At 39.7% G+C, this 12,418-nt stretch overlaps 1 protein-coding gene across 1 annotated transcript in view; it reads right to left on the bottom strand.

The window, feature by feature from the left end:
* Positions 1 to 12,418, bottom strand: part of fam155b (family with sequence similarity 155 member B) — an 82,862-nt gene that overhangs the window by 28,308 nt on the left and 42,136 nt on the right.

Here is a 12,418-nt window from a genome sequence, read left to right as displayed (position 1 = left end):
CGAATGTTACAAAATCCAAGCAACAGAGCAAAAAAAAAAAACAAACTATTAGCTACAAACTTATATTGGGCACCCTGATGTCTTGTAAAGTAGTTCCCAGGAAAGTGCCAATAGTGGCTGGCCAAAATAATTACTGCTATTGCATTGACATCCAGCCACAGCGGCTGAGTACATATAAAAAGGAATTTATGAGAGCACAGGATGAACACACTGTGTGCATTTATTGGGATGATGATTTCTAAACATACCCCTATGGAGTTGTGATAGTATTTGCCTAGATATTTTTAGCAGAGAAAAGGAATCTATGCCTATATTTTGTTAGTTAGCATGGCATGTAATTAAGCACATCCAGGGTTGGACAGGTCTAGCAGAATACCAGACGATTTTCTGGAGGGCCCAGGCCATTACGAGCACCAGACTAGAACAATTTCCAATAGCCATGCTACAGCAGACCCCCTGTTGCCTGAGCTTTATAAATAGTTATGCCACTGTTTTTTTAGTAACAAATTACAGAAAGGCCCCTTTTCTTGAAAATCCCAGGTCCCCTTATTGTGCATATTTCTTCCATTTATATAGTTATAGAAAAAGCTCAGTGCAGGGCTATTATGAAGGTACTGCAGCCATAAATGTTGAATTACTTCCAACATTAATTCTAAATTCAAACTTGTATGAGAATATTTATCAGACGAAACCTCGACAAGTGTATAAAAAAAACAACATCAGCAAATTATACCTATACTGCTGCATTTACATCACAGTACAATACAAAAAAATGTATGCAGTCTGAATGAAACATATGCATAACCAATGATCTCCTGAGTTCAGATCATACCCTGTGTACCGCTGAGCAGAAATCTTTGCAGAAACCATTAGATGTATTCCTTCTGACATAATGCCATAGCAGTGACATAATTAGAGACCTTAGGTACCCACTGAATTTTTTAAGGGCCCCCTGCCTTGCTAGTTTCACATTCATGACCCCAATTACCATGTATCTTATTCCCACCTCATCAATACACACGCCTCAATCCCTTCACCTGGGATAGTGTGTAGCTCCATTCACCCCTTGGAAAAGTATTGTACCAGCCTATGCTGAAATCTGCAATTCCACGTTATAAAGATCTTTTACAAACATACTACAGGGTGCAAAAATCAATTTTTGGACGCAAACAACCATGTTTTAAATGCAATTTCACATGCGCCAATCCCACTGTAAGAATCTTGGAATTACTGCAACATTCAGGGTATCCCAAAATTTGCACACAATTTAGCAGAGGCAGGATGAATGCAATGCAACTAAAGTATAGAGAAGAAGTGCAATGAGTTTGGATGAATACTGTAATCAATGGTGTCAGTGTGTAACATTTGTGTCCATTTAGGCATACCCCCAACTGTCCTGCTTTGCGCGGGACAGTCCCGCTTTTTATAGCGCATCCCGCTGTCCCGGAACGTTCCATAAATGTCCCGCATTTCCGTAATAGATTTCGGAATTGCGGGACATTCATGGAACGATCCGTGATAGCGTGATGCGCCGGCTGAAGCTGGGCGCTCCTGCTCCTTGCGCAGCTTCTCTCCTTATGTGGCTTCTTCTCTGGCGGTGCCAGGCCCTTTTATAAGGTTGCGCCCCGTGCGTACTGACATCCCACGTACACACGGGGCGCAACCTTATAAAAGGGCCTGGCACATGGAGCATGTATTGGGGGGCTCTCTGTATGGGGGGTACTGTCTATGAAGGGTACTGTGTATGGGGGGCACTGTGTATTGGGGGATACTGTATGAAGGGTACTGTGTTTGAAGGGTACTGTGTATTGGGGGGCACTGTGTATAAAGGGAACTGTGTATGGGGGGCTCTTTGTATGGGGGGCACTGTGTATGAAGGGTACTGTGTATGGGGGGCACTGTGTATGAAGGGTACTGTGTATGGGGGGCACTGTGTATGGGGGGTACTGTCTATTGGGCCATTGGGGCACTGTGTATGGGGGGGGCAAAACTGGTACATATTTATAACTCATAACTGACTGCCTTCTCTCTATATTTATATTTTATATGTAGGAGTTGCTATATTGTTTTCCTGGTCAAAAAAATTACTGCTCTGCGCGCGCCAAATCTTTTTGTCCCTCTTTTCCTTTTTCAAATGTTGGGAGGTACGATTTAGGTGTATTCCTTCTAATAGTCTCTCTATACACTTATGGGATATGTACTGATATTTGTCCAGCCCACATGTGTTGTATTCTTTCCAACTTACTCCTTACTCCTACATTAAGGAACAACAGCCAGTGTGACGCTGCAGAGTTCAGCACAGCAGTAGCATCTTTATTTAAAAAAGAATTCTGTGTTTAGATGTTAATATCAAGGGGTATAAACAGAACAAAACTACATTATGGATAAAAGCAATATTTACTATAGTTGCACATATCATAATCATAGTCACACATTCAACACTGGTGCATCTTGGTTTCTCTGCTAATATATAGTTTTCTCGCTACTGGAGTCTGCATGCATTCTGGCAAGGATTTTAGTTTATGGACAGCAAGTTCCTAAAAAACACATTTGGGGGAATATAATATAGGTCGCTAATGGGAAAAATGGTCACAATCAAATAAATATTCACATTGAAATGCAATAACAGTCTTATTAAAAATATTACATTGCGAAATGTGAGTTTTTATTCTTAGTTGTGCACAAGTTTTATGAATTTTATTACATATCCCCCCATTTCACAATGTTATATTTTTCATTAGACTGTTATGAAATTACAAATTTTAACTGCACGTTGTGAATGTTTAAGAAGTTCTTGAAGATGGAGTAATTGTTAGCGCTAAAATAACAACTTTTTCATAAAGACGTTTTATTACATATCCTGTGCACTGGTGCAGGGTAAAAAAATTAGCAGTTACTATGCTACTGCCGCATGAGGGGCAAATATGTTTGCAAAAGGTAAAATACATTTGTGTAAAGGCAAAATTGTTTGCAATGTGTATATTTAATCACATTGCACCCACTCGTTAGTGACCTATATTACATCTCCCCAATACAAACTAACTCTTGGAGGTGACTAATGAGATTTCGGGCACCATGGAAAAGATCTGAAGCGTGCTCCCCAGGCTTATAAGGTTAATAATGCCCCCTGCATTACACAACTCCAACAAATTAGCATTCCCATCCATCACTTAAGCCCAAAATGACTAAGTTTTGGTAGCCCCTTGAAACATCATGTTTGCTTACAATAAATGCAAAGGGTAACCCCAGCTGCATCCAATTTGTATGGAGAGCTCCATTAATTTTCATATTGTATTAAGCCATCATTACATGATTGCACAACGGAAGTGAAGAGAAAACAAGTTCCTCGCTAGATCAACATCCTGCGTTATAACAAATGATTGTAAGAAGATAAAGTGTTTGAAAAAAATGATCTTATTTATTTTATATACGCCATGCTGTGTCAGCCATTGGAAGTATTTTGGGCAACAGATTTTTTGTGCTAAAAGTAAGAATCTCATTACTTGTTTTCAATAGCTCTTTCCATTAGACTCAATGGATGCCCTTGTGTCCTTTAGGCTCTCTACGGATAAATGGTTCCCCAGAGATTTGTTTGCATTGACCTTTCATATATATGTACAAATTAATCAGGGACCCTTGTTTTCTTTGTCAACAAGGGAAAATGCTTTTAATGTTTAAAAAACGTATTAAGTGTAGGCCTTTTATTATAAATGAAATGTATTATATTTGCCAAAATACACACTGATTCCACAGGTATAATGTATATATCAGTGGCCAAAAGTTTAACACAATTGTTAAAGAAAAACTTAGGCCCGGACTGGGTTTAAAAATAGGCCCTGTAATTTCAAGAACACATTGGCCCAAGCAGCCTTCTATTATCCTAATAAATAGTGATTGTCCAGATCTTTTTTATTGTGGGCAACTAATTGTGCCAAAATGCGAAGTCATGCATAGGGCTTTCCACCGGTGACTTATTGTTGCCAGTGAAAAGCCCTTCATTTGCGCAAAGTTGCCTTCAGGAGGATTACCGAATAAATAAACGAGGAATCAGAGAGTTTAGGGTGAGGAGCCCTACCCCTATGAGGAAAATGCAATGAAAGCTTCTTACTAGAGTAACGGAAAGTATTCACATGCTCCATGTTACACACATCAAAAATGAAGGGTTTTAACACTCACCTAAGGAATCATGAGAAGACATGCACACTGAGTCTATCACTGAGTGAAAGTAAACCAGTGGTTCTATATGCACAGTTGGCAAAAGACACATAAATAACTCATCTGCTTATCTCCTAATATTAGTTAAAAATGAAAGCAAAGTTCTGTTTGGTTGCTATGGGTACCTGCCCTAGAGCAATATAGCACAATAAATGCTAGTAAGCCCACTCCTCACCTCACTGCAGTCAGGCTTACATTTCCAAAATTGAAGTTTTCGGTGCAGTGGGATCCATCCTTAGTATCAGCAACTCACTGCAGTTTGACCTCCATTCCAAAAACCTATATATATCACTGCAGTCTGACCTCCATTCCTTGTATTTATGCATTTACTGCAGTGGGACCTTAAATGTTAACATCTATATCTCACTGCAGTTGGCCCTCCTTTCCTACTATCTACACAGTCACTACAATGGGTCCTGCATTTCTGTTATTTATAATTCAATGGAGTATGAACCCAATACTTATTCTTTAGAACTCCACGCATGGATCATACGTCCATAACTTAAGGAATTGCTTCATATAAAAATTACTGTGTTCAAGCTTTATATTGCAAATAGTAATAAACAGTCATGCATGAAAAACCTGCACTATTCAGTGAGAATAAAAGCAGGCTGTATGAGCAGGCATGTTATTGTACAGGGATCCCCAAACTTTTGGGGATGAAAAAGATTTTTGAGGATACCAAATAAAGGCTGTGATTGGCTATTACGTAGCCCCATGTGGATTGCTAGCCTGCAGGTGGCTCTGTTTGGAGTAAAACTGTGTCTCTGTGATTCCAAAACTTGTCTCCAAGCCAGAAATCACTGGGATCACTGGGAGCAACATCCTTGGGGTTGGTGAGCAACATGTTTCCCATGAGCCACTGGTTGGGGATCACTGTTATAGTAGATACAGTAGCTCCAGTGGCTTTTGGGGGGAGGGGAGTTTAAACTAATGTAAAGTTCCAGTGTATGTACATAAAAAACGTTAGACCTAAAAGGACTTTTCCATCAAGCCAAATAATGTTGCATCTCTGTCTTTATTCCCATTTCTAAAACTATGAGTAGGTAAATTCCAGAATAGTTTTGGGGTTCCAAGCACTAAAGAATTTGAATGCTGAGTTAAATTTCCTCAGCTCCAAGTATCAAAAGGTCTCTGCAGCGATATCCCAGCATGACACTAGGCTGCTGGCATTATGGCATTCCTTGGCAACGCTATGTTGGGCACTAATTACCTTGGTAGCAGGATGCCACAGGAGGATGTAGGGCTGGTATGCTCCTTGGGGAGTAGCAGATCGCTGACTAATGAAAGAAAGGGAGTGCAGACCAAAGCTAACAAACCTTGTTATATTAATTAAAGGCAGCGTTAGCCAGTAATGGTCGCTATGGCAACTATAGACCAGTTCAACCAGAGAAAAAAAAGGAATACCACAGTGGTAAGAGAAAGAATTATTTGGGTGATGATGGGAGACGATTGGAAGGGAAGGGTACATGTGAATGACAGAATCTCCCTGTCCCAAGGGGTAAGACCTGGCTACCTGGCAGATTGAATCTGATAAACCCATTTTGCAAACGTAATTAGAACTTGTTAAATAAATTGACATAAGTTATGTAGAAGAGGTCATGCAATGTAAAAGTTTGCACCAGGTCTAGTAACTCATAGCAACCAGTCAACAGGTAGCATTTTGAAAGCTAAAATCTAAGGCATAGGCAATTATAGTAGTGATGAGCAAATGTGTCCCATTTCACTTTGCCAAAAAATTTGAAAATCTTTTAAAAGATTTGCGATACGGTGATAAATCGGCATAACTCTAAAAATTGTTGTGCGCGTCATTGCCGTGTGTCATTTTTTTGCCTCATGCGCCAATGTTTTGTTGCAAATTTTTGCGCCTGTTTTGCAAATAAATCTGCCAATGGCGAAATACGGAAATTCACCGCAAATCCATGTCTGCCGAATAATTTCACTCATCACTAGCAATTAGATATAGGCGGTACCAAATGGTATAGGTCTTTATATTGCCCCATGCTTAGAATATGTAAATATATAAGCAAAATATTAATAGGAAGGGGTATAGAGGAAAGCAAAGGTTACGCAAAAAATGTGAAGGTTAAGCAGAAATGGAGAGAGGGGACATTAGGGGAAATGGAGAGAATAAGAAAAAAAGGAAGAGGAGTATAAAATAGAAAGTGAAATGAGAAAAATGGAAAGCAGAAGACAGAAATAATGGTAAAAAAAAACAGAACAGAAATGAGATGAGGCGGTAAAAGGAAGGCCAGAAAAGAAAGCTGAAAAAATAAGGGAGAAAGCTGAAGAAAATGGAAAGGCAACAGCAGAAGGAGCAGGAATAAGAGAAGGTAAGGCGATGAGGCCAAACAGTGTCTACAAATTCATATTTATTTCTCATTGAAGAACTGCTGATCTATGTGCATAGCCACCATGGGCCAGTGCTGAATGTAGCAGCCAATGGTAGAGGTCAGCAGTAACGTCACGGCATAATTTAGGTTGAACTATGCAGCAGTTTTTCCTGGAGCCCTTGGATTGACTCATCACATCCTACCAGTTTCATTTAGCCTCGGAGATCACATGGCAATTTTTCCATCTGACAGGGTATGACTTTTGGGATTAAAATGCATCTTGCAGGTTGGACAGAGATTTGTGTCACATAGATTTGCACAAAAACAAGAAAGCATCAGATTTTATCCAATCAGATTTACATTAGAGCAGAACCAGGCCTTTGAAGGCTAGTGTACATTTCAATAATTTGGGCCACCACTCCTCAACCTATTGGGAAGTGCAACAGACCATCCACCCAAATGCCTTGCGAGGCAACTTCGGCGATTTGCCGAAATCGCCTGCGCAGCGTTACTATCCCACCGGCGATTTACATGTTCGCCGGTGGGATGGTAGTTCGGGGAGATTAGTCGCCCGTGACAAGGGAGATTTGTCGCGGGCGACTAATCTCCCATTGTGCCAGAGCCCTTAGACTGATTTGGAAGCTTATCTGCTTGTGCATGGGAACCACCCCCATGGCCCTACCTAATTCTAGACAAAAATTGGGCAGGTGTTGACTGGGCAGCTTTGATTTTTTAGTTGAATTGGGGGCTGCATTGGCTCATCGATGCAGGCCTCACTCGCCAGATATCACCCAACTTATGTGGGCACAGGGAAAGATCGTCTCTTTTGGCGATCTTATAAAGTATGGCCACCTTTAGCCTTAAGCAATACTTCTGAAGTTTGTCTCATGGCCTTGGAAAATATTATCCAAAAATATGCCCCCATGAAGTGGCAAGATGTTGTAGGAAATCAGGTACACATAATTATACACAGTGACTGAGCCTTTATTCTTTCTGGGGATGCTGCTGAAGAACATTAGCATGCAGGAGCTGTATGAAGTAAAGTGTTTTCCAAATCAGTCGGCGGGTCCTCCATCAGTGCCTGTTTCCATGCCAGTCACACAGGAGCAGCGGTGGATTAATAAGCGCATGAGTCATTCTGACAGATCCACCTGTGCCGCTAACTGATCCACCTGGGCTCCTGCAAGGCAATCCCAACAAGGCACACAGCTATGGGCTTTGGCAGCAGCTGTTGATTTAAGATAACAGGACCAGAAACGATATGGATTAGGGACGCTAGGGGAGTGAATAGGTAAGGTACTGGTAGCCTTTAGCTGTGTGTAGAATTATGGGTATTAGAGTTTAACAATATCTGGTGCCCCATTGGCTACTGGGTACAGTGTAGTTTAGTAACACCTGGAAGGTAAAAAATCTAATATAGATAAAATCCATAAAGTTTGTTACAAATATAAAAAATATATGAACAACACAGGCTGAAATGGACTGCTTAATAATCTCCTTGTATGATATAACAGACACATAGTTACCAATTGCATTTTGGTATTCATATGTACAGTAGAATTTCACATAACTGAGGGCATTTACAAAACTGGTACAAGTATTATAGGAATGTTGCTTCCCATAGACTTGATTTTAATCAAATAATTCAGAAATGTTAAAATTGATTTCCTTTTTGTCTGTAATAATAAAAAGTACCTTGTACTTGATCCTAAGTAAGTTATAATTAATTCTTATTAATCCATATTTTTTAGTAGACTTAAGGTATGAAGATCAAAATTACGGAAAGACCCCTTATGCAAAAAACCCAGGTCCAGAGCATTCTGGATAACAGGTGTTATACCTGTATTCATGTTTTTGAGTGGTGGTACATAGCAATTTGTTTTTTATTAGTTTTTTGACACATCGATGATCAGAGTGAACCTCCGATTGGTCACAGTGGGTTACAACTGTAATATTAAATTGTACTGATTTGGGCTAGAAATTCCTCCCATATGGGTTACGAGGAAAGTGTGTTGGGTAGGTTGGAATATGCGGTTTTGTGTTTTCCACCAGTATGGTAAGCATTATAAACCTAACTGCAGAAGGTATAGATGACTTCCTAAGGACCCTATCAGAGGGCTCTAAGGGGAGCAACACCTAGTTAGGTGCCAGTTACATAGAATGTGGAAGCAAGTTTAATAATAGAGAACATACATCTTTGTAGCTGTCCTACTGCTGGCTTTGCTCAGTAGATAACCTATACTCTACATGGAACACAATTACTTTATTGCTGAGGTAGTGAGATTTGGCAACAAAACACAAATCGAAGCATTGCTGTGTACATGTCACATGAAACAGGACTTTTTTTTTTTTTTTTAAACAACTACTGTCTGGCAGTAAATAATCTATAATATCCCGTTTCATTGTTTAATGCCAGTAGGCCTTTAGGTGAAGTGTAACGTGTACTTAAGTGGATTACAACTATTACAGCTAAATGGCAGAAGGACAGCAGGGCTCAGAGTCAGTGTTCCCTGGTTATGACACCAGCGTGTACGGCAATTTGTGGAACACAGAATATTGCTTAGAGTGCTAACCCAATTTAGTTAGAGACATGCTTTGTGTATCTACTGAAGGGGCTATGCCCAAGCTTCTTGCAAAATACAGTGCAGGGACCAGTGCATATTGCCCCCAAACTTTACAGCCTTTAACCTCTACACTGTGGTTCTCTACTATGGAGCCAAGATCCTTAGGGCCCAGGTACATGTGCAGCCCCTGCAACCACTGTAGCTTTGGTCATGCTAATTTAGCACTGATTTTACTGCATTTAATTTATAGACTTTTCCTTAAGAATTTATGGTCGCCTGTGTACAAAGACATATCATTCCTTTTGGCACAAATCTAGTGGTGCTGGTATGTTAAATAGACAGGTGGGTTAGTCAGTAGCACAGGTGGTTCAGTCAGTAGCACATGGGTTAGTCAATAACATAGATGAAAGCAGAAGAGTGCAATAGTAACATATACCTCTTCTGTCTGTCTGTCTGTCTGTCTACCCTTAGTTCCAGCCCCTTGTTTCTCCTATGGCAGTATGGAGAAGGAAGCTAGGTCATGGTGTGGGGGGGAAGGGGTCTAGCAATTGGCTTGCTTCAAACATGCAATGTCTCCTTCAGAAGTTGTAGTGTGCTGCCTGGCAAATGTTGTAGTTGTAGTTTACAGATTAGATTTTAAGTCTAGTTATATTATTTTAAGATACGTGCAACTACATCGAACTTGTAGGAGATCAGTTGCCATTCTCATAATTCTCACCAAAAACTTTCCGCTGCTATGTTATTTTCCCAATCCCTACAGTGTCTTCCATTATCATCTAGGAATAATTTAAGCTACTGAACCTGAAGTTCAATCGTTTCGCAACTATATAATCAACTATATGGGGCCCCTTTATTATTTAAGGTTCACTTTATATCTCTACCAGCTCCACCAAATATTCCCCAAACTGCTCATTACCCTCTTCTAATGATCTGCTCTTCACATACATTCAATACTTTGCTACAGCTGCACCCCTTTACTGGATATCTCTTCTACATGTTATCAGACTTTCTCAACCTTTAAATAAGGGGTAAACTTCCCCTTAACCCCCTTCTCTTACCTTAGCATTCCTTCATGATATACTATAAACCACTGCCACCCATTAAATGCAACAGCTGACGCTTTCCAGACTCCTGATCTTATACATCCCCAAACTTTGTGCTTCATGCACCTTCTCCTTTTAGATTGTATGTTCCAATAAGCATGGCAATTATATGCCATCTGATTTTAGCTTCATGTATATGCTCCTTTTATTGTACAGCAATTCAGAGTTGGCGCTTTATAAATATGCTGGATGACAGGGCATCCAACAAATGTCTCATAATAAAATATTTAAAATCTGTCCAGTATATACCAAGAGGATAAAGAACTGCACGGTCGTTTAACTAGTCGTTTGAAGTTTGCAGATCATTTAAAGTAACCCTACAGCCTGCTGACTACACACCATATTTCTATCCAAAATGGATTGAAGATGACTTCAATAACATGCAGAGATGTTGTAACTACCGTAACAATGTACATTCTAATTTTCTTTTGTAGGAATAGGTGGAAGAATATCTTTATAAACTATAATAATTTTTTTGCCTTACCACTTAGGGATACTTGGAAAGCATTGTGTATAGTAATGTTTAACTGTACATATGAACGAGTTACAGTCACTTTTTATGCTTGCAGGAAGAAGTCCATTATTACCTATCAAGTTGGTTTTTACTTTATGGTAGTATTTTAAAGTAAACACTCTTAAATCAGAGTCAGTGACCCATAAGATATTTACCCTTTGGGGTCTTCCTAACATTTACTATAATACAGCTTGCTGAGCTCTAAAGTTGATTTAAAGGGCCCCAATACCCTTTCTACCTACCACTGCTTGCCTGCAGTGCATCATTTAAACACAGGGCTGAGGGTTACATGATCCCCCATAACGAAAGCTCTGTTATTATTCTGACCTTGCTTAAGATTTAGTATGAGCTGTAAGAAAGATGATGGCGTAGGACAACCCTGTTTTCCCATCCCCACTCAGAATATCAGAAAGGCGTTGCAAGGCCTATATATAGAGCGAGCAGGATAAAGCCATGCATCATTGTGCTAGCAGCACTGAAAAAATATGCACTAGTTGCCAGTACTGAGAATTATACTGTAAGGTGTCATATTTTAGCCACAGTAAACATGTAAGTATAAAGAGTGATTCACTGATAAACACAGGCCCTCAGGAGAAAAAAAAATATGATGAGCTGAGATTTTATTATAAAAAACAAGATGACATTGTGCTTTCTATGATAATGTAGCCAGAAAATAGAGTAGCTTTATTCTGATACAGCAGCTCCAAGTATTGCCAGGTAAATTGCTCAGCATGAGACCTGGGGTACCGAAATTCTGTTCTAAGTCGTATTTAACATATAAAGGTTATTTTCTGGCCCCAAGATCAGTTAAATACTTCTTTGCAAAGGTGCAAAATAACAAATACTGCTGTGACATGATCAGTCTGACACTGCCTTCTATGTGACTCAAAACATTTTACTATAAATATATATAGTATACATATATAGGTATGGAATCCCTTATCTGATATTCAGTATCCAAATTATGGGAAGGCCATCTCCCATACAGTCAAAATATTCAAATAATTCACATTTTTTAAAATTGCTTCCTAGGTGATACATAGATAGATATACAGACAGATTTACAAAAAAACTGAACTCACGGGGCTCAAAGTTAAAAAGCAAAAGGTTTTTTATTGACAATCCAGTGTTTCAGGTACATAAAATGACCTTCTGTAAAGTGACTGAAAAGCTGGATTTCCACTTTTGTTTTTTGATACTAAAAGTGCCCATACACGTAGCGATGCTGAACTTCCGTTGGTCGCACGAAAGATCGTTCCCACCCTCCACTGACGTTCAGGGCTGAATCGTCAGATATGAAGGTAGAAACAATAGGAATTCTACCTCCACCTGGCTATTCAGCCCTGAAAGTAGATTTTGCTCGGGTGCCTTCAATGGCGCCCAACCAAAATCTTTTAACCTGCCTGATCGACAAATACTTCTGCGATATCGGTCGCCTCTTCGAGCAGCCATACACGTACCGAATATCGCATGAAACGAGGTTTTGTACGGTATTATTGGTGCGTGTATGGCCGGCTTAAGACCTGTGTGCTCTTCACTTATATACTGTACATACACATTATATACACTTATACATAATTCCAGGACCACGCACAACTGCCTGGTGCAAGTAAGCTAATGAAAATGGTTACAAAACTGCATTCATTTCATTGACCATTATTTCAGGAAGGGGTTACAGTGAGACATGAG

This window comes from Xenopus tropicalis, chromosome 8, assembly GCF_000004195.4.
Source record: "Xenopus tropicalis strain Nigerian chromosome 8, UCB_Xtro_10.0, whole genome shotgun sequence".
Lineage (NCBI taxonomy): Eukaryota > Metazoa > Chordata > Amphibia > Anura > Pipidae > Xenopus > Xenopus tropicalis.
This window is presented reverse-complemented; position numbering and strand designations above follow the sequence as displayed.